The following is a 21401-nucleotide window of genomic DNA, read 5'->3' as shown; positions in this document are numbered from 1 at the left end:
TGTGCGGCTGTATCCATTTTGTATTTGCTAGGTTTTTTCAGCTGGCACCTATACACACACTTATAGGATGTGCGGGTCAGTCTTTTGAAAGATATGCACATGTCTGACCAAAGCACATTCATCTCTGATACACAGAACCAGTTTCCTTCCTGAGCGGTATGACGGCTGGACATTTCCATCTTGTTTCTACTTGTGTGTAATTGTTTGAACAGATGAACGAGGCACCTTCAAGTATCTGGAAATTGCACCCAAGGATGAACGAGACTTGTGCAAGTCCACAATTCTCTTCCTGAGATCTTGGTTGATTTATTTTGATTTTCCCATGATGCTACACAAAGAAGTGGTGTGATTCAGGTGTGAATTAAAATACATCCACAGGTGTCTCTCTCATTAACTCAGATTTTGCCAATAAACCTATCTGAAGCTTCCAAAGACATGACATCATCATATGGGCTCTCCCATATTGTTTAAAGGCAAAGTATTCTTAGGCTGCTTTCACACATCCGGTTTTTGCACTGTGGCTCAATCCGTCTCAAAAACCTATGCAACGGATGCGGCGGAAAAAACGGATCCGTTGCATAAGTTTTTCCATGCGGCCCATCCGTTTTTTGACGGATGTGGCTTGCTACTGAGCATGCGCAGTTAAAAAAAAAACGCATCCGGTGGCCGGATGTGGTTTTTGCGACAGGACGCCGCATCCGGCGCAATGCGTTTTTTTTGCCGCACAAAAAAACGTGGTAGGCAACGTTCCATCCGGCCGCCGCATGGGCTAAATATGCCGCATCCGGCAAAAACCGGACGCAACGCAAGGCCATGCGGCACAATACGGCGCTAATGAAAGTCTATGCGGAAAAACGCAACCGGCGGCAAAATAAAGGTTGCGTTCTTTCTGCAAAGCGCCGTATTGTGCTGCTCAGCAAAAACCGGATGTGTGAAAGCAGCCTTAGTGTATGTAAACTTTTGACTTTGCAGAAAGTAATAAAAATGCCTTAAGACCCTGTGCGCACTGGAAAACGGAATTTTCTTAAGAAAATTCCGCAGGGTCTAAAAGATTACCGCACCCGCGGTAAAAAAAAACCGCGGCAAACCGCACCCGAAAACTGCATGCGGTTTGCCGCGGTTTGCTGTGGTTTTACCGCGGTATTGTTCGCGGTATTGCCACGTGCGGGTTGGTACATGTGTTATATAGCACATTGGAAAAAAAAAAAACAAACATTTCCTTCTGGGATAGATAGAGGGATAGATAGATAGAGGGATAGATAGATAGAGGGATAGATAGATAGAGGGATAGATAGATAGAGGGATAGATAGATAGAGGGATAGATAGATAGAGGGATAGATAGATAGAGGGATAGATAGATAGAGGGATAGATAGATAGAGGGATAGATAGATAGAGGGATAGATAGATAGAGGGATAGATAGATAGAGGGATAGATAGATAGAGGGATAGATAGATAGAGGGATAGATAGATAGAGGGATAGATAGATAGAGGGATAGATAGATAGAGGGATAGATAGATAGAGGGATAGATAGATAGAGGGATAGATAGATCGCTGCATTTCTCCCGAGCGGTAGTGAGTTCACATTACCGGCCGTGGGAAATGCCCTGTGGTTACCTCTGCTGTCTCGCTGCGAGGCTGCATTCAGCGCTGTGTCAGTGTCAGTCACAGCTGGATGCAAGCATCGCAGGACATAGATTACGCCGGAGCTGTGTGTTTTGGGAGGGTTAATAAAAGGGTAAACGAGGAGGCTTATTTGTGATTTTTCGGTGTTTTATTTAAAATAAAGGATTTTTCGGTGTGTGTTTTTTCACTTTACTTACGGGTTGATCATGTCAGCTGTCACATAGACGCTGCCATGATCAAGCCTGGACTTAGTGGCGATCCGCCGCCATTAACTCCTTATTACCCTGTCTGCCACCGCATCACGGCAACAGGAAGAGCTGGGGACACTCCGGTACTGCCGCATAATGGATTCGACAGTCCCGGGGCAGCTGTGGGCTGATATTCTCGGCTGCAGGAGAGGGGGGGGCATTAACCCTGCCCCCCATCCTCCCCAGCCTGAGAATACCAGGCCGCCGCTGTGTGCTTACCTCGGCTGGACGGTAAAAATACAGCGGAGCCCACGTGTTTTTTTTTCTATATTTCCGTTTGATTTCTATGTGTATTCTATGTGTCTGTGTGAGTGTGATCTGTGAGTATTCTATGTCTTAACTCTGTGTGTTTACTCTCTGCACGGCTTCCTCTTCCTGTCATAATGACATCACTTCCCTGCAAACCGCAGGCAGCGATGAACATTACTGCAAGTAAACTGAGAAATACCAGAGGGAATAACGCAGGAAAACGCATTGAACTGCACAGAATTTGCTGCCTGCGTTACTCCCTGCGGGATTTCACGATTACATTGCAGTCAATGGAGTGAAATCCCGCAGCGACGTGCGGAAAAGAAGTGACATGCAATTGTTTTTGCTGCGGGAATCCCGCAGCAAAACATGCAGCTATCAAAATCCGCATAGTGCGCACAGCATTTATTTTCCCATAGGATTTGCTGGTGATTCACTGCAGAGAGGTTATGAACATTTTCTGCAGCAAAACATGCAGCAAAACCGCAGGAAATCCGCGTCAAAAACCGGCAAGTGCGCACAGGGCCTAAAATATTCTCTCTCTCATTCTGGCGTTTGGCAAAGATATATAATTTTGGTTCCTAAATGACCTAAAATGGGAAAGGATTCTTCTGATTTCACGTCACATAGTGAGAAAAACATGCAGATGTGTCTTTAAATAGTATATACTGTATGTAAACTTCTGGTTTCAACTGTATTATATTTATATAAAAAAGTAAAGTGTAGAAATACGACTGCAAAAAATCTTTGGGTAAATTCACATGCAACAGATCTGCTGCATTTTGTATGCAACTGAAAAGGAGTTAATTCATTTGAATTACTTTTTTGTAGCAATAGTCATTCAGATAAATGTGCAAAGTGTTACCCAAGCAGCTCTGCGCATGAGATTGTAAGAACTCTCATAGTGGATGTTCACCAAAATGTATTTCGACGGCTGTCCAAGGAAAAAAAACGGACCGCACAGGGACCATACACTAATATAAGCCTAAGTGGTAGTGCATATGCGGCTAGTTTTTACACCTCAGGCCCGTGTAAAGAAAAATAAATAAAATAGCAGCCTGCTGCAGTCTGGTCTGTATACTGACTATTGCATGTGGCCAGCCCCCACACCAGGCCATGGAAGGCAGAGAGAATATCTGTAGGGTATAATGAACAGTCCCGCAGGTAGTACCCTCTGCATGGCGTGAGGTGTGTGCCTTCTCTGTACCATATCAGCAACTACACAGACTTTGCTCTACCATTTCCATTGCAGGATTTCTGCTGTAGAGGGTCCACAGCTGAGCTGCCCGGGTTCACAGACCATTTAGGAGACAGGAGCAATAAACTAGACTGAGATCAGGAAAGCCTTTTCGAAAACAAGATTTACAATGTGAGAGTCCATGCACACAGCATCTTTAAGACGAAGCAGCTTGAGGAAAAGCTGGTAGTTTTCTCCTGAAGTGGTTTTGCTAGTGTCTTTTTTTCTATCATTTACTCTAGTCAGTTGGAACACACTACTTTTAAGTTTCCGAGCCCAGAAGCAGCTAAAACAAAACAAGTGACAAAAGACTTAACTTGTGCACATCAAGTCATTTTGACATTGCTGGCATTATGTTCATTTTTGCAGCAGTATTGAAGCACTAAAGCTACTTTCACACATCCGGTTTGAGCACTGCGGCTCAATCCAGCTGTGAAACCTATGCAACGGATGCGGCGAAAACACCGCATCCTTTGCATAAGTTTTTACATGCGGCCCGTCCGATTTTTCCCAGTTGCGGCACGCTACTGAGCATTCGCAGTGGAAGAAACCGTATGCGGCGGCCGGATGCGTTTTTTTCTGCATCGCGCCGCATCCGGCGTCCATAAGCATGCATTGAAAAATGCGCCTCAGCGGCCGGATGTGGCGCGATGCGGTGTTTTTGCCGGAGCAAAAACCGTGCCAGGGAACGTTCCATCCGGCCGCCGCATCGGCTAAATCTGCCGCATGCGGCAAAAACCAGACGGAACGCGAGCCCATGCGGCACAATGAGGCGCCAATGCAAGTCAACTCTGGAAAAAACGAAACCGGCGGCAAAAAAAAAAAAAAAATGGTTTCGTTTTTTCAGCAGAGCGCCGGATTGTGCCGCACTGCTACAGCCGGATGTGTGAAAGTAGCCTTAAAGGGACTCTTGTCAGCAGGTTTTTGATATGTAAGCTGAAGACAGCATGCTACAAGGGTTAAAACATAGAATTCAGGGAGGCCTGTCTTGCCAAGGTCCAATTTGTTGATTATTTGCTATGTTTGTTTAACCAGCAGGACTTTTCATTGCTTGGACTACAATGTCAGGTGCAGGGCAGTCCAGTATGCCCCCTCCTCTGACTGACATCTCACTGTCAATGTACAATGTTTATAGAGACTTTAGTATGGGCGGGGGAAGCATGCTCAGCTCTGCTAGATTGATAAATCTAACATTTCTGATTGTGTCAAAATGGCTGCACCAAGTAATTAAGGCTACTTTCACACATCCGGATTTTTGCTCTGCGGCACAATACGGCGTTCTGCAGAAAAACCGCAACCGGCTTTTGTAACGCCGGTTACGTTTTTTTTTTTGCATAGACTTACATTAGTGCCGTATTGTGCCGCAGGGGCTTGCGTTCGGTCCGGTTTTGGCCGCATGCGGCAGATTTAGCCGATGCCGCGGCCGGATCGAACGTTCCCTGCAACGTTTTTTTGCTCCGGCAAAAAACACCGCATCGCGCCGCATCCTGCCGCTGCGGCGCATTTTTCAATGCATACCTATGGAGGCCGGATGCGGCGCGATGCGGAAAAAAACGCATCCGGTCGCCGCATGCGGTTTTTTTCCACTGCGCATGCTCAGTAGCATGCCGCAACCGGAAAAAAAACGGACGGGCCGCATGTAAAAACTTATGCAAAGGATGCGGTGTTTTCGCCGCATCCGTTGCATAGTTTTCACAGCCGGATTGAGCCGCAGTGCTCAAACCGGATGTGTGAAAGTAGCCTAAGTAATACATGACTGGATTCAGATCCCTTTGTCTGCATCATACGGCTCTCATATGAGGTATCAAAAACCTGATTACAGATTACTTTTAATCATGCTGAGGTGGGAGAGTCCATTCTTGTGTTACAATACATTAGTTGAACACATATATTTGTTTCGGAATTAAACTGTGGATTAGTAATGGGCTTGCGGCCATAAGTGTGTACAGGTGTCACTATTCACATGTTTTAGAAATGGAAGCAAAAAACTGCAAACCCAAAGTAAGGCCTCATTCAGACAGATGTCATTTTATTGTAAGTGAAAACATGGACCATTTCCATCAGTTAATCATCCAATTGTCATAAATATATGTTAGTTTTTCCTAGCCATTACTGTTAATCACAGATGCCATCCGTGCTCAATCCACGATATTCATGGACCCATAGAATGTTTGGGTCATTGATTTGTGACAAAAAAAATGAACAAGTCTCAGTAAACAGCACTTTAGCAAACAGTGAAAGAAGCGAACAGACCTTTCTGCAGGATCTTCCACTCTGAAGACTAGAGATGAGCGAACCGGTCGTGGTTCGGCTCGAGTTCGGTTCGTCGAACGGAGGTCCCGTTTGAGTTCTGTTCGTCGAACCGAACTCGAAGCGCATAGGAAACAATGGCAGGCATTCACAAACACATAAAAACACCTAGAAAACACCCACAAAGGTGTCCAAAAGGTGACAAACAACTCACAACAAAACACAAACACATGGGAAAGTGACAAGGACATATACTCATGCGAAAACAAAAGAGCAGGACAAGGAAAAAGAGAAGGAGACACAGATATATGAGTATATGCAAGGAAACATCGATGCCATTATTGTGCAACTTGAGCCCTGCTCATTTTAGGCTTCCAATCTGGATAAATTGCCTGAGCTTGCCACGTACGCCTTGGGGATCTTGTCGTGTCCTGCAGCCAGCGTTCTCTCGGAACCTGTCTTCAGTGCTGCAGAGGGTCTGCTGGCAGATAAGCACACGTGTCTGTCCACTGACAATGTGGACATGGCTCTCAGAGGACTTTTCTTCCCCTGGCTCATGCCAGGGGAGGTGAAAGGCACGCGTATTTTTGAGAGTGCTTCATGCAAAGCATCTTTTTCTTTTTCAAAAGGGGGATCAACTGATGCCAGTCAAGTGGGGTGTGTGTGGCCCAATTAGTGGCAACGAGGGAGACTGTGGTTGGAGTCCCCTCGCTGTGTTTCTAAAAGAACCAAGATGAACAAGTCATGGCTCTCAGAGGACTTTTCTTCCCCTGGCTCATGCCAGGGGAGGTGAAAGGCATGCGTATTTTTGAGAGTGCTTCATGCAAAGCATCTTTTTCATTTTGAAAAGGGGGGGGGTCAAGTGGGGTGTGTGTGGCCCAATTAGTGGAAACGAGGGAGACTGTGGTTGGAGTCCCCTCGCTGTGTTTTACATGATTTTCGAAGGGCATGACATGCCTAAGAGGTTGAGTTTCATCATCTGCAACTTGTTGGCAACAGAAAGGCTGCCTTTACACCCTTTTGAGACCGAGGATTTTCAAGACCTTATGCCCATTGCAGTGCCCCAAGAGCCGATGGCCAGTCGTCACTCCTTCTCCAAGAAAGGCGTGCCCGCGCTACCACAGCAGGTCGCACACAACCTCACCGATTCCTTGAGAAACTCTGTGTGTGACAGGGTGCATTTCACCACAGATACTTGGACCAGTAAGCATGGACAGGGGAGTTACATGTTGCTGACTGGGCACTGGGTAACTATGGTGAGAGATGGAGAAGGGTTTGCTGTACAAGTCTTGCCGTCCCCACGACTTGTGTGTCAATCCTTCCTCTGTATGTACAAGTTCCTCCACTGCTTCTGCCTCCTCAACCTCGTGTGGGTCCTCCACCTCGGCCCAAATCCTGTGTGGTCAGGCCACCCTTCCTTGTAACTGCGCCCAAGGAATCCCACACACCTCCTTACTATGCTGGCAGCAGAGCTCAAGGCCATCAGGCGGTCAAATGTTTACTTTGAAATGTAGGGGAAATGTGAGACACCGCTGAGGAATTGTGGACGGTTAGCTCTGGAGAGTGAGACCGAGTTTCATCAATGGTTGTCTCCACTCAACCAGCAGTCAGGGAAGGTCGGGTGCGACAATGATGCAAACCAGTCTGCGACCCTTCTTCAGGGCAATGTGACACACGTGCCTTGTATGGCTCACGTGTTGAACCTGGTTGTCCAGCAATTTTTAAAACACTATCCCGGCCTACATGGCCTTCTGCAGAGGGCACGGTGTAACGCCTGCCTGGATCGACACACTCAGATGGGCTGTAAAGGATAGGCTAGAGGCAAGCCACTCACCAAGCTGGACACCCAGAACCCTGAAACCCTTTAACCCCTATACAGAGATTTGGAATTACACAGGGCCCAAGTTGATCAATACCTGTGGAAGGCTGCAGTTCCAGAGAATAGTAGTCATGCAGGGTCAAAAACATTAATTGAGGAAGAGGAACAGAATGGGATGGCCAGGACCTAATCAGAAAACAAGCAGAGGTGAAATGCGGATTGGCCAACGAGGTACATAAACAGCAAGCAGGAAAAGTAGTCAGGTAACAAGCACACAAACTCATAAAACTGAACTGGGGGTAACAGTAACAAGAGGTTCATAGCTTTGTCTGGCAGTGGTCTGCAGACAGGAGGGGCCTAAAAAAGGGTGTGGTGTCTTCCCATTGGTTGTAGCTGAATGATGGTACTTCATCTGTGAGTTACCCACCACCTGCATTCAGACTGTGGTTCTGCATCTGTCAAGGTAACGCAGCCCAGTGGGTGACCATAACCTGCGTCCACCTGCGCCGCAGGCCTCGACTCCTTTCCCATCATCAGCACTATGCACGAAAGGAACACGTTGTCACCTGGCGACCGGAGTACAAATTGATTGAGTGGACTACGTTGGTGACTTAACAGCCGTGTGCGGCAATGATGCAAACCTGTTTGCGGCCCTTCGTCAGGGCAATGTGACACACGTGCCTTGTATGGCTCACGTGTTGAATCTGATTCTCCAGCAATTTTTAAAATACCATCCCGGCCTACATGGCCTTGTGCAGCGGGCACGCTGCTATGTGCTCACTTTCATCCTTCGCACCCAGCAGCTCAACAACTTTCATCGCCCCGGAAGTCTTAGGGTCTGGCGGTTAAACGCCGGAAATGCGATGTTCCGACACGCAGGAATTGGAATCTGCACATGTTGCAGCGTGTGTGGCAGCACCGCAGAGCCCTGCTGAAATACGGTATGACGTATACCCTGGGCTAACTTGATCCAGAGGTGGTGCAGATCACGCTGCTGGAGTGGTGTCAGATCAAGGACCTATGCACCCTTCTACACAGTTTACAAATGTCGATGAAGATGTTTAGCACTGGCGATGCCATTCTCAGCGTGACAATTCTGGTCATCTACAAGATGGAGCACACTGTAAGCATTATTCGGAGTAAGGTGTTGGTCCAAGAGGAAGGTGAGGAAGTACAGGAGGAGTCATATGCAGAAGGGATAATAAGATCTACAAGGTCCATACGGTGAGCAGCACCTAGGCGGCAGTCATGGTGGGGGATAGGGATTAACAAGGGCGCATAGTATCAGCAAAAATTGTTGAGGAAGGTGCAGGAGCCCAGGACGAAATGGAGGACGAACTTGCGATGGGCATGGAAGACTCAGCAGATGAGTGAGAGCTTGCTCACATTTCGGTTGTGCGAGGTTGGGGGGAGAGGGCAGAGGAAGGAGGCACGATTCTCACCTCTCTGCCACCAACAAACCAAGGACTTGGTCCTCCTAGATGCACAAGACACATGAGCGCCTTCTTGCTGCACTACCTACAACATGACCCTAGGATTGTACGAATTCGAAGTAATGCTAACTACTGGGTTGCCACACTGTTACATCCCCGGTACAAGACAAAATTTGGCGAAATAATTCCTGCCATAGAAAGGGACGCACGTATACAGGAGTATCTGCAGAAGGTGGTACGGATTCTTAGATCTGCTTTTCCAGTAAACACCAGTGCTGCACAGAGTGAATCTCAACGCTTTGTCATGGATAGGAGGAAATGGTCTTTCACTTGTCCACATCTGAGGGACCGAGGGCTGGCTGCTGTGCTGAGATGGCATTGAGTACGGTGTCCCTGCAGAGTTGCATTTTTGGTCATATACCAAATGAGTTGAAAAAGGACAGATGCTGGTGGAAAGGGGAACAGGTGTGTTGGAAAGGGGAAAAAAGTTTTTGTCCGTGGGTTTGTTGGTTAAGCAAAAGTAACATTTGATGAAGAAACACCATCTGTTACGGTGGGACTGGCAGATTTGGATAAGGTGGTATATACTATGTTACCGCTATATAACGAAAATTAATAAGAAAAGAAAGAGAAAGGTATATATCCCCATCAGCAGTCAGTGTCCACCGTGCTCCCAGATGGAAAAGGAGAGGTTGGCAACTGGAAGGTTTGGTGGAGGATACAGATCTGTGTGGCTATGAAACTAATAGTTGCCTGAACCGAGTTAGACGCCACTCGGATCTGGAGACTGGGAGCCCTGTTAGCGTCAAAGGGTCCACACGCCCACCCAGCCCAGGAACTCCCTGTTAACATCACAGGGGCCATTCAGTACGCTGACCGTGTGCATTGGGGCCACACCTGTGGACAGCAGGCGCATCAGCAGCAGCAGGCCTGTTAATGCCACTGGGCTGCACAATCAGGACTTGTAGGACAGGAGCTGGTCTTAAAGGGGTGGTTCACCCATATTTTTTATTGTCTAGATCGATATTATATTGAGAAACAATGTTTCTCTCAAATACCTTGTGTTGTCAATAGTGCCTGTGAGAGGAGCTATTGCAGACCGCTGTTCCCCGTCCAGTGACGTACCCGTCAAATGCTGCCACGTCACATCCGTGCGGCCAGCTACAGTCTTCCAGACTCTGAGCTGTGAGCGGTGTTTCACTGCTGTCACAGCCCATTTGCTCCCCCCTCCTCCTCCCTCCTAGCACGGCGCGTCTCCTGCTCCCCCCTCCCTCCTCGCAGAACGCTGCAAGCAAGAGACGTGCTGTGAGGGAGGAGGGAGGAGGAGCAGGGAGCAGATGGGCTCAGAATGTAGCCGGCTGCACGGATGTGACGAGGCAGCATTGGACGGGTACGTCACTGGACGGGGAGCAGCGGTCTGCAATAGCGCCTCTCACAGGCACTATTGACAACACAAGGTATTTGAGAGAAACATTGTTTCTCAATATAATATCGATCTAGACAATAAAAAATATGGGTGAACCACCCCTTTAACCGTTCTGCGTTACCAACTGTGGTGGCGGCCTGCATCGACGCCCTATCCCTGCCTACCTCTGGCCTAAAGCTGCAATGGGTTCAACACATGGAGGTGTGCTCTTTCGGAGCATAATAGAAGACTGCGCACCTCCTTGTTGGCTCTAGCCTGTTTTATAACCTGGGTCCGCCCCAAACCAGGGTGGACCATAATGCACCTCCTGGAGACAAAAGCAGAGTGACACGTCATGAGTGGCATAACTAGCGTCCTATTTGGAACCGCAACTTCAATAATGACCTCATGGCTGCCACGGCACACACACCTCACCAGTCATCGTCTGACCATCAATAATGAGGTGACAAGTCATAGGGGCGGGCCTCTGCAAGCCATTTGGGAGTGGCCTGGCCACATCGTCAGGACACCTGATGCCCTATGGTCTATATGGGCCCCCCCACATCAGGGGCAGGGCCAAAGAGTTCATTACCGGACCTAGTCTCTGATGCAGTAAGTGCCTGAGCATGGTCAGTTGCATGAAATACAGTCTCTGAAAAAGACCAGCTTTAGCATGGTGTCTCGGTACAAAACAGGACTTAGACCCGGCACGGAATGCAAGTACCTGTGCAAAGAGGCTTATCGCACTAAGTGTGGGAGCATGCGCTGTATCCCGAAATGAAGACTTAGCCTCAGGAATGGCACAGTCAGGCTGAGCATACTCACTAGGCGAAACACTGGAGTTAGGCTGCAGCTGGGGTAAATCGGCACACGCATGCGCACTAGCTGCCTCTCCACACTTACACGTGGAGAAGAAATTGCTCTTCGGGTGTGGACTTGGAGATGGTGTCTATGAACAGAAGGAAAAGCTAAAAGGAAGCCTCACTTTCTATCCCTCCGAATTATCAAATGCAGCAATGAATTCCCTGAGTTTGCTATAACATTAGCGTAGCAAAATGTGCATGAGGGTGTCATGCAGAGGTGCTAGAAATAGCTTGGCACCAGTGGGGCACTAATGGAGTACAACAGCCAGTTCTATGATGCCACTAAATGGCAGTATTTTTGCTATCATTATAGCTTATTAAAAACAGAGCAGGAGGGTGTCCTGCACAGGTCCTAGAAATAGCTTGGCACCAGTGGGACACTAATGGAGTACAACAGCCACTTCTTGTATGCCACTAAGTTTACTCAATTTTTGGTATTATAATGTCTTAGTAACAATGAGTTTGAGTGTGCAATGCAGGCAGAGGTGTTGCAAATATCTTTGCACTAGTGGGACAATACAGAAGTCCAACAGCCACGTTTAGGATGCCACTAAGTTCACTCAGTGTTTGCTAGTATAATGGCTTAGTAACAATGAGTTTGAGTGTGCAAAGGGCAGGAGGGTACAGTGGCAGGGTTGTGGGTCTTGGTAGAGGAAAGGAAGCCTGCCTTTCTATCCCTCCTAATGGGGAAATGCAGCGAGGAAATCCCTGACCTTAGCTACACAGACGCTGTCATCTTGTGTAGCTGTTAAACTCTGTTTTCACGGACCTGTCACCTATGGCTCTGACCCTGCCGGTATGAGCCCTTAAAAGGACTGATAGAAACTTCTATCCCTATTCTGTACAGCGCTGTGTATGGAGCGTACACAGCAGTATCGGAGATAGGAGCTGCGCCAGTGATGACTGACACCAAGGACGCAGAAGGCAGATAATGGCGTGCTGGAGGAAAATGTCCGTTTTTATAATGCAGGGACATGTGACATGGACATCCTATCACACATGCCGATGCTTCTCTGGCTAAAAGTCCACTTAGCTGTGTGTGTGTCTGGGATTGGCTGACATGCTGGCCCGCCCCACTACACGCGCACGCTTAGGGAAGGAAGACAAGGAAAAAAAAAAAAAAAAAAATGGCGACAGCAGTGATCTGAATGCGCTGTTCCCGCACACTATACACTGAAATTTCATAATAGTGTGAGTCACAGAGTGACTTACACTATTACAGCGGAAAGCCAGATAGTAATTAGCTGGTCTTTTTGCTGCTAGAACCGTTCTCGAACGTATCTAGAACTATCGAACTTTAGCAAAAAGCTCGAGTTCTAGTTCTATCTAGAACAGCCCCCAAAATCACTCGAGCCGCGAACTGGAGAACCTCGAACCGCGCTCAACTCTACTGAAGACGCTCAAGGAAAAGACAAAAATTGTTATTGCATCAATTCTGACACCAAACCTAATGAAGCTGCTGCAATTTTAGGGAACAGTCCTACAACATCAAGGATTAAAACAAGCGACATAGCAAGAAACCCCTGTGCTACAGAAATTCGAGAGCGCTCACTGCTCAATACAAAGGAAGCATAATGTGAGAAGAGTCCTTGGTCTCCATAATCAGTGCAGTAGGGAATCCTTAGTGAAGCAGTCAGTATCCGCATGTCACATTCAGAGCAAAGAGCATAAATCCAAGTGACAGAATAGCTTAACGAATAGCACGGAATACAGCACAGATCCACTACACTGAATAAACTGGAAAAGAAAAAGATTATTTATAACAGACAGCGCTTAAAATCCAAATGTACAGAGCAGTCCACCTTGTGGAAGACACTGAAAGTGTAGTCTGACCCGGGGATTCACCCTAAAAATGACTGCTGTCTCCGGCTTTCTGGTAGCCAGGGGAGGGGTGCACTCCTAATGATTGATAGTTTAGACCAGAGGTCTCAAACACGTGGCCCGCAGACCCCATGACAATCGCGGCTCTATGCTGAGGGTCTGCGCTAGCAGGACTTTACTGCATTTGAATCCATTTGCGGTGTCGCGCAGAGGAGCTGTCAGCTCTATTCCACTGCTGCTGCTGTCTGCCAATCAGATGCCAATCAGATGCAAGGAGGTGACGTCATACAACGACGTCACTTCCTTGCATCTGATTGGCAGGAAGCAGCCAATGGTCCAGACACAGCTCCTCTGCGCGGCTCCGCACATGGATTCAAATGCAGTAAAGTTCCTGCCGGCACCGACCCTCAGCATAGACCCGCGATTGTCACGGGCTGCAACAAGCAGGTATGGTACGTGCTCAAGATCAGGACCCGCTGCATCCAGGACACAGTGAGTCCTGATCAGCGGGGCCGCAAGTCTCCTCCTTAGGAGACCACAGCTGCCTATGCCCACGATCAGGGTTCAGGCCGCTGAGGTCTCCTCACTGTGATCTGCCTAGGGAGGACGCTTCCGACTCCACAGAATAAATTTACATCCAATTTATGTAAGTATATCAGCTCACCGTGTCCAACCTCACTCCTGGCCTCTCCCTGGAGCACGGACAGGCACTGCCACAGCCCGATATTGCAAATAGAAGAAAGAAGGAACATTCAGCTCTTCAGGCGAGGAAAGCCATGGCCTTTATTTTAGCATGCAGGCAACGGATGACATGATCAGCACAGCACTACGCGTTTCAGGTGAAACAATCACCCTTAATCATGATTAAGGGTGATAGTTTCACCTGAAACGCGTAGTGCTGTGCTGATCATGTCATCCGTTGCCTGCATGCTAAAATAAAGACCATGGCTTTCCTCACCTGAAGAGCTGGATGTTCCTTCTTTCTTCTAATTATAAATTTACATGCTGCAGCCTCTGCAAGCCGCACCGCACGGTCCGATTTCACTGCTGGCCGTACACACACAGTGGGCATGGGGTTTTTAGAAATCCCATCCACTCTGCTTGTACTGTACATAGCAGGGTTTTGGACGCAGCTGAAGCATGCTGCATCCAAAATTCTGCAAATACTGATCGTGGGCACACAGGGAACGGAGGAAAAGTGAGAACAATTTTTTTATATTTTTTTACGTATTATTACAGGGATGGCCACAATACTACAGGGATGGCCACAATACTACAGGGATGGCCACAATACTACAGGGATGGCCACAATACTAGAGTCCATATCAGAAAGAGTACGGCACTCACCAAAATCCAGTAGATTCTTTATTAGAAAAGGTGCAGTAAAAGCGGCAGGAGTAGAGCTGTCAGCAGACCCCCTCACGGACGACGGTCATTTTGCGTATGAATACGCTTCCTCAAGTCCAACATGATGGACCCGAGGAAGCGTATTCATACGCGAAACGGCCGTCGTCCGTGAGGGGGGTCTGCTGATAGCTCTACTCCTGCCGCTTTTACTGCACCTTTTCTAATAAAGAATCTACTAGATTTTGATGAGTGCCGTCCTCTTTCTGATATGGACTCTATTATTGAACTCTAAAGTATCTTGGACGAGCACCTCTCAGCCAGCTGGGTGGAGGATCCCTGCCCTGATCCTGCATTAGTGATTCACACTTGCACAAGTGAGGAGGTTGGTGCAGCAGTTCTCTCTCAGTGGGATTGTACTACAGGGCACAATACTACAAGGATGGGCACAATACTACAGGGCGTAATACTACAGGGCTAGGCACAATACTACAAAGATGAGCACAATACTACAAGGCACAATGATGGGCACAATATTACTGGGCACTATACTACTGGGCACATACAAGGATGAGCACCTTACTACAGGGCACACGGATGGGGACATTACTGCAGCATGGGCACATTACTACAAGATGTTGGCTAAGATTACTATATAATGCTGCTAATTGTAAAACAATATTACAAGAAGGTGATAAAATATAAAAAAAAAAGAAAAAAAATCATAAAGCATGACTTTATTTTGCCATTAAAAATGTTTTATATATAAACCTAACAAAAAAGCGCACGTTTGTTATAATATACAAGCAAAAAAGATTTTAAAAAAAATGATCCAAAGTGTATATAAAAAAAAAACCATGGATTCATTAAAAATTTTCACTTTGTCCAGCAAATAATGCGGCCCCCCTCAATTTATTTTTCTATATGCGGCCCATGCACCCAGCTGAGTTTGAGACCCCTGGTTTAGACCAACGATATTGCTGCACCGCTGGGACAAACATGCGGGGAGTCGGCAGTATCAAAGGAGCACAGGGCACCGATGCTGGATGCAGTCAGCTTCAGAGCAGAGCTTACAAGTGTCTAGAAGACCTGGTAACCAAGGAAACGAGCAGTACACAAAAGAATTCAAAATCCCTTGGTGTGCAGAGGGGGAGAGGACTTTTTTTTTTTTAATAAAGAGGCAAATTGCAAAGTTCTAAGACCATTTTGCAATTTTAACCATTTAAGCAGATGAGTAGATCACTTTAACCAAAGTGATATAAGATGGGTAACCATATCCTACAGGCCGAATAATGAGAAAAGCCCCAATATGAAACATGGCTTCTCCAAGATGGCGGATACCCTACGTAATCACCAAATCCTATATGACTGCTTATCTACTTTCTCTTGGTGAAATTGGAAATAAAGGAAGATGCTGAAGTTGGTTTCTTATTCGTCAGTTTCTTATTCGTCAATTTAATTTTTCAGTTTTTTTATGCATTTATCAACAAAAATAACACATCACAATAATAAAATGCAATGCACTGATGAGCCCTAATATAAATACACTCAAAATCAGCTGCGAAAATTATAAAACTGGCAAAAAAATGGGCATCAAAGTGGGCACCAAAGTATGTTAGTGAAAGGGTTAAATGGCTTTGGGCCACTGATCTAACACCACAATTGCATATCTAGTGATGCCTCTAATCAAACTCAAGTGACTCCAGCCTGGCCCAAAGGGGTTCTGGGCATCAGAACTGGCATCAAATTGGGCAAAAGGCCAATTTTCACAGATTTGAATAAGTAACTGGTGTTTTTGAGGGGTTAAATGGCTTTGGGCCACTGATCTCACACCACATTTACATACCTAGTGATGTCACACATCAAATTCAGATCACTCCAGCCTGGCCCAAAGAAGTTCTGGGCATCAGAACTGGCATCAAATTGGGCAAAACCTCAGTTTTCACAGATTTGAATAAGTAACCAGTGTTTTTGAGGGGTTAATTGGCTTTGGGCCACTGATCTAACACCACATTTACATACCTAGTGATCTGAATTTGCTGTGTGGCATCATCAGGTATGTAAATGTGGTGTGAGGTCAGTGGCCCAAAGTCATTTAACCCCTCAAAAACACGAGTTACTTATTCAAATCTGTGAAAACTAACCATTTGCCCACTTTGATGCCAGTTATGATGCCCAGAACCTGTTTGGGCCAGGCTGGAGTGATCTGAATTTGATGTGCAACATCACTAGGTATGTAAATGTGGTGTGAGATCAGTGGCCCAAAGCCACTTAATCTCTAAAAAAAGACCAGTTACTAATTCAAATCTATGAAAACTGGGGTTTTACTCAGTTTGATGCCAGTTCTGATGCCCAGAACCTGTTTGGGCCAGGCTGGAGTGATCTGAATTTGATGTGCAACATCACCAGGTATGTAAATGTGGTGTGAGGTCAGTGTTCCAAAGCCATTTAACCCTTCAAAAACACCAGTTACTTATTCAAATCTGTGAAAAGTGGGTTTTGCCCACTTTGATGGCAGCTCTGATGCCCAGAACCTGTTTGGGCCAGGCTGAAGTGATCTGAATTTGATGTGTGGCATCACTAGGTATGTAAATGTGGTGTGAGATCAGTGGCCCAAAGCCATTTAACCCCTCAAAAATACCAGTTACTTATTCAAATCTGTGAAAATTGGCTGTGTGCCCACTTTGATGCCAGTTTTGATGCCCAGAACCCCTTTGGGCCAGGCTGGAGTCACTTGAGTTTGATTAGAGGCATCACTAGATATGCAATTGTGGTGTTGGATTAAATGGCTTTGGGCCACTGATCTTTTCAGTAACATACTTTGGTGCCCACTTTGATGCCCATTTTTTTGCCAGTTTTATAATTTTCGCAGCTGGTTTTGAGTGTATTTATATTAGGGCTCATCAGTGCATTGTATTTTTTTATTGTGATGTGTTATTTTTGTTGATAAATACATAAAAAACTGAAAAAACTAAGTTGCCGAATAAGAAACTGACGAATAAGAAACCAACTTCAGCATCGTAAATAAAGGCTGGTCGATATAAAAGCAAAACATTTACTGAATTATTTTTAGATAAGCGACAGAGGAAGAAAAGCCCACATCAACCCGAACCCCCCGCATCAACCTTAGCCGCCCACATCAACCCGAACCCCCCGCATCAACCTTAGCCGCCCACATCAACCCGAACCCCCCGCATCAACCTTAGCCGCCCACATCAACCCGAACCCCCCGCATCAACCTTAGCCGCCCACATCAACCCGAACCCCCCGCATCAACCTTAGCCGCCCACATCAACCCGAACCCCCCGCATCAACCTTAGCCGCCCACATCAACCCGAACCCCCCGCATCAACCTTAGCCGCCCACATCAACCCGAACCCCCCGCATCAACCTTAGCCGCCCACATCAACCCGAACCCCCCGCATCAACCTTAGCCGCCCACATCAACCCGAACCCCCCGCATCAACCTTAGCCGCCCACATCAACCCGAACCCCCCGCATCAACCTTAGCCGCCCACATCAACCCGAACCCCCCGCATCAACCTTAGCCGCCCACATCAACCCGAACCCCCCGCATCAACCTTAGCCGCCCACATCAACCCGAACCCCCCGCATCAACCTTAGCCGCCCACATCAACCCGAACCCCCCGCATCAACCTTAGCCGCCCACATCAACCCGAACCCCCCGCATCAACCTTAGCCGCCCACATCAACCCGAACCCCCCGCATCAACCTTAGCCGCCCACATCAACCCGAACCCCCCGCATCAACCTTAGCCGCCCACATCAACCCGAACCCCCCGCATCAACCTTAGCCGCCCACATCAACCCGAACCCCCCGCATCAACCTTAGCCGCCCACATCAACCCTAGCCGCCCACATCAACCCTAGCCGCCCACATCAACCCGAACCCCCCGCATCAACCCTAGCCGCCCACATCAACCCGAACCCCCCGCATCAACCCTAGCCGCCCACATCAACCCGAACCCCCCGCATCAACCCGAACCCCCCACATCAACCTTAGCCGCCCACATCAACCCGAACCCCCCACATCAACCCGAACCCCCCACATCAACCCGAACCCCCCACATCAACCCGAACCCCCCACATCAACCCGAACCCCCCACATCAACCCGAACCCCCCACATCAACCCGAACCCCCCACATCAACCTTAGCCGCCCACATCAACCTTAGCCGCCCACATCAACCCGAACCCCCCACATCAACCTTAGCCGCCCACGCCGAGCGGGACCCCTCCCCCTCCCCCAACGACGAGCGGGACCCCTCCCCCAACGACGAGCGGGACCCCTCCCCCAACGACGAGCGGGACCCCTCCCCCAACGACGAGCGGGACCCCTCCCCCAACGACGAGCGGGACCCCTCCCCCAACGACGAGCGGGACCCCTCCCCCAACGACGAGCGGGACCCCTCCCCCAACGACGAGCGGGACCCCTCCCCCAACGACGAGCGGGACCCCTCCCCCAACGACGAGCGGGACCCCTCCCCCAACGACGAGCGGGACCCCTCCCCCAACGACGAGCGGGACCCCTCCCCCAACGACGAGCGGGACCCCTCCCCCAACGACGAGCGGGACTCCTCCCCCTCCCCCAACGACGAGCGGGACCCCTCCCCCGACGAGCGGGACTCCTCCCCCTCCCCCAACGACGAGCGGGACTCCTCCCCCTCCCCCAACGACGAGCGGGACTCCTCCCCCTCCCCCAACGACGAGCGGGACTCCTCCCCCTCCCCCAACGACGAGCGGGACTCCTCCCCCTCCCCCAACGACGAGCGGGACTCCTCCCCCTCCCCCAACGACGAGCGGGACTCCTCCCCCTCCCCCAACGACGAGCGGGACTCCTCCCCCTCCCCCAACGACGAGCGGGACTCCTCCCCCTCCCCCAACGACGAGCGGGACTCCTCCCCCAACGACGAGCGGGACTCCTCCCCCAACGACGAGCGGGACTCCTCCCCCAACGACGAGCGGGACTCCTCCCCCTCCCCCAACGACGAGCGGGACTCCTCCCCATTGATATGAATGGGCCCCTTCTTTGCCCCCACCCCAGGATACGAATAGGCCGCAGGTTACCGGTGGATACGATGAGGCCCGCCATTACCAGCCTCGTACATACAGTCGCATCAGCATCAGAATGGCGCGAGGGCTCGGATCACAGTGCGCCTCCGCACCGGCCCTTACCTGGCGCAGTCACTTCCCCATGCCGATCACAAGGTACTCCCGGAGCCGATCCCGCTGACTGCCGGCTGCGGGTAGACGTGTCCAGTCCCCGAGCCAGACTCGGCCTTCCCCCGATTTCCGTGTCTCGATTTTTCTCGAACAATCAAAGCTCCAATCAGGCTGTCGTGCAGAGCGGAGATGCTCAGGGAGGTGGGGGGGCTGGGAGGAGGTGCGCAATCTGGGATCAGACACTCAGGTCTATCGGGAGGAGGGGTGGGGGCGGCAGCTAGGTTCCTCCGGCTTCCTCTTCCCTCCTGCTCGCTGTTTTCCTTTTCCTCTCATTGGGCGGCCTCCCTGTCACACGGGTTTGGTCGCGTCCATGTTGGCTGTGGAGCTAGTCGGCCGTCACCGCGCCCTCTACTGGCAGCTGACCTCAGTGCACGAAGAAAAACAATTCAGCTTTTAAGATTTTCATGATGGAAAAATAACGATGCTGAAGTTGGTTTCTTATTCGTCAGTCTCTTATTCGGCAATTTAGTATTTTCAGTTTTTTACACTTTTAACAACAAAAATAACACATCACAATAATAAAATACAATGCGCTGATGTGCCCTAATATAACTACACTCAAAATCAGCTGCAAAACTTATAAAACTGGCAAAAAAATGGGCATCAAAGTGGGCACCGAAGTATGTTAGTGAAAGGGTTAAATGGCTTTGAGCCACTGATCTAACACCACAATTGCATATCTAGTGATGCCTCTAATCAAACTCAAGTGACTCTAGTCTGGCCCAAAGGGGTTCTGGGCATCAAAACTGGCATCAAAGTAGGCAAAACCCCAATTTTCACAGATTTTAATTAGTAACTGCTGTTTTTGAGCAGTTAAATGGCTTTGAGTCTCACACCACATTTACATACCTAGAGATGCCACACATCAAATACAGATCACTCAAGCCTGGCCCAAACAGGTTCTGAGCATCAGAACTGGCATCAAAGTGGGCAAAACCCCAGTTTTCACAGATTTGCATAAGTAACTGGTGTTTTTGAGGGGTTAAATGGCTTTGGGCCACTGATCTAACACCACATCTACATACCTAGTGATGCCACACATCAAATTCAAACTCCCGATAACATGCTCTGCAGTCATACTGTGCCGCCCCCGTGTCAGCAGCCGGCGCTGCTCGGGTCCGGGCCTTCAGGGGTGGTGGCTGAGGGTCTCCGGACCTGGGGTCTCGCGGACACACCAAATAAATCGGGGGACGTAGATGTACGGGCTAGGCCATAGTAAGTTCGTGACGCCACCCATGGTGTGTGGTGAGATGGGACATCACCGCTGCTGTTATGGGGTACCCGGGGGAGATGTTGTGCAGCAAGTTGTTAACCCCTCCTTGGGCAGTGATGGTGGCCCTGGGACCCGGTGACTCAGTGCAGGGGATAGCGACCGCAGGGAGTGTTGGTGTACTCACTGTTAATAAACCACACAAGTCTCTGGTAAACCAAGGTGATGGTGGCCGGTGCTGCAGCCGGTTGCATTCAGGTCCCCCACCCGACTGGTGGTCTCTATCCTTTTCCTCTGCACTGTTTGTGTAAGGCGGACTTTCCTAGTGTGAAACTCAGCAGTCCACTCCCGGCTGGATGTGGCCTAAGGAGCCGTGCCCGCCGATGCTGACCCATGGGATCTATGGGCCCTGGCGGTGACCTCTTATCCCTATCGGTGGGTTGTTGTCTTCTATGAGGGACTTTAGGTGGGACAGGACCTCTAGTCCTGGCCTCAATCGGTGAATTAACCAGTCCGCTTGGTTCCGGGTTTTGGCTTCAGGGTCCGAGTACCCCCTTTGTGCTATGGTTTCCGGGTCGGTTCCCCGTGTCGGTACCAGCGGGCTACAACCCTGTCCCGGTCCACCTTGGTTCTGCGAAGCCATTTTCCCGTCT

General features: G+C 49.1%; 1 protein-coding gene across 1 annotated transcript in view; it reads right to left on the bottom strand.

Moving 5' to 3' along the window:
* TCF20 (transcription factor 20) overlaps positions 1-19824 on the bottom strand; it is a 379410-nt gene extending 359586 nt beyond the window's left edge. The window contains exon 1 of the mRNA XM_075321944.1: positions 19491-19824. The gene's annotated coding sequence lies outside the window, so the exon portion shown is untranslated. The remainder of the gene's footprint in view (positions 1-19490) is intronic.
* Between the last annotated feature and the right edge of the window lie 1577 nt (positions 19825-21401).

The sequence above is a fragment of the Anomaloglossus baeobatrachus genome, chromosome 8 (assembly GCF_048569485.1).
Source record: "Anomaloglossus baeobatrachus isolate aAnoBae1 chromosome 8, aAnoBae1.hap1, whole genome shotgun sequence".
Taxonomy (NCBI): Eukaryota; Metazoa; Chordata; class Amphibia; order Anura; family Aromobatidae; genus Anomaloglossus; species Anomaloglossus baeobatrachus.
This window is presented reverse-complemented; position numbering and strand designations above follow the sequence as displayed.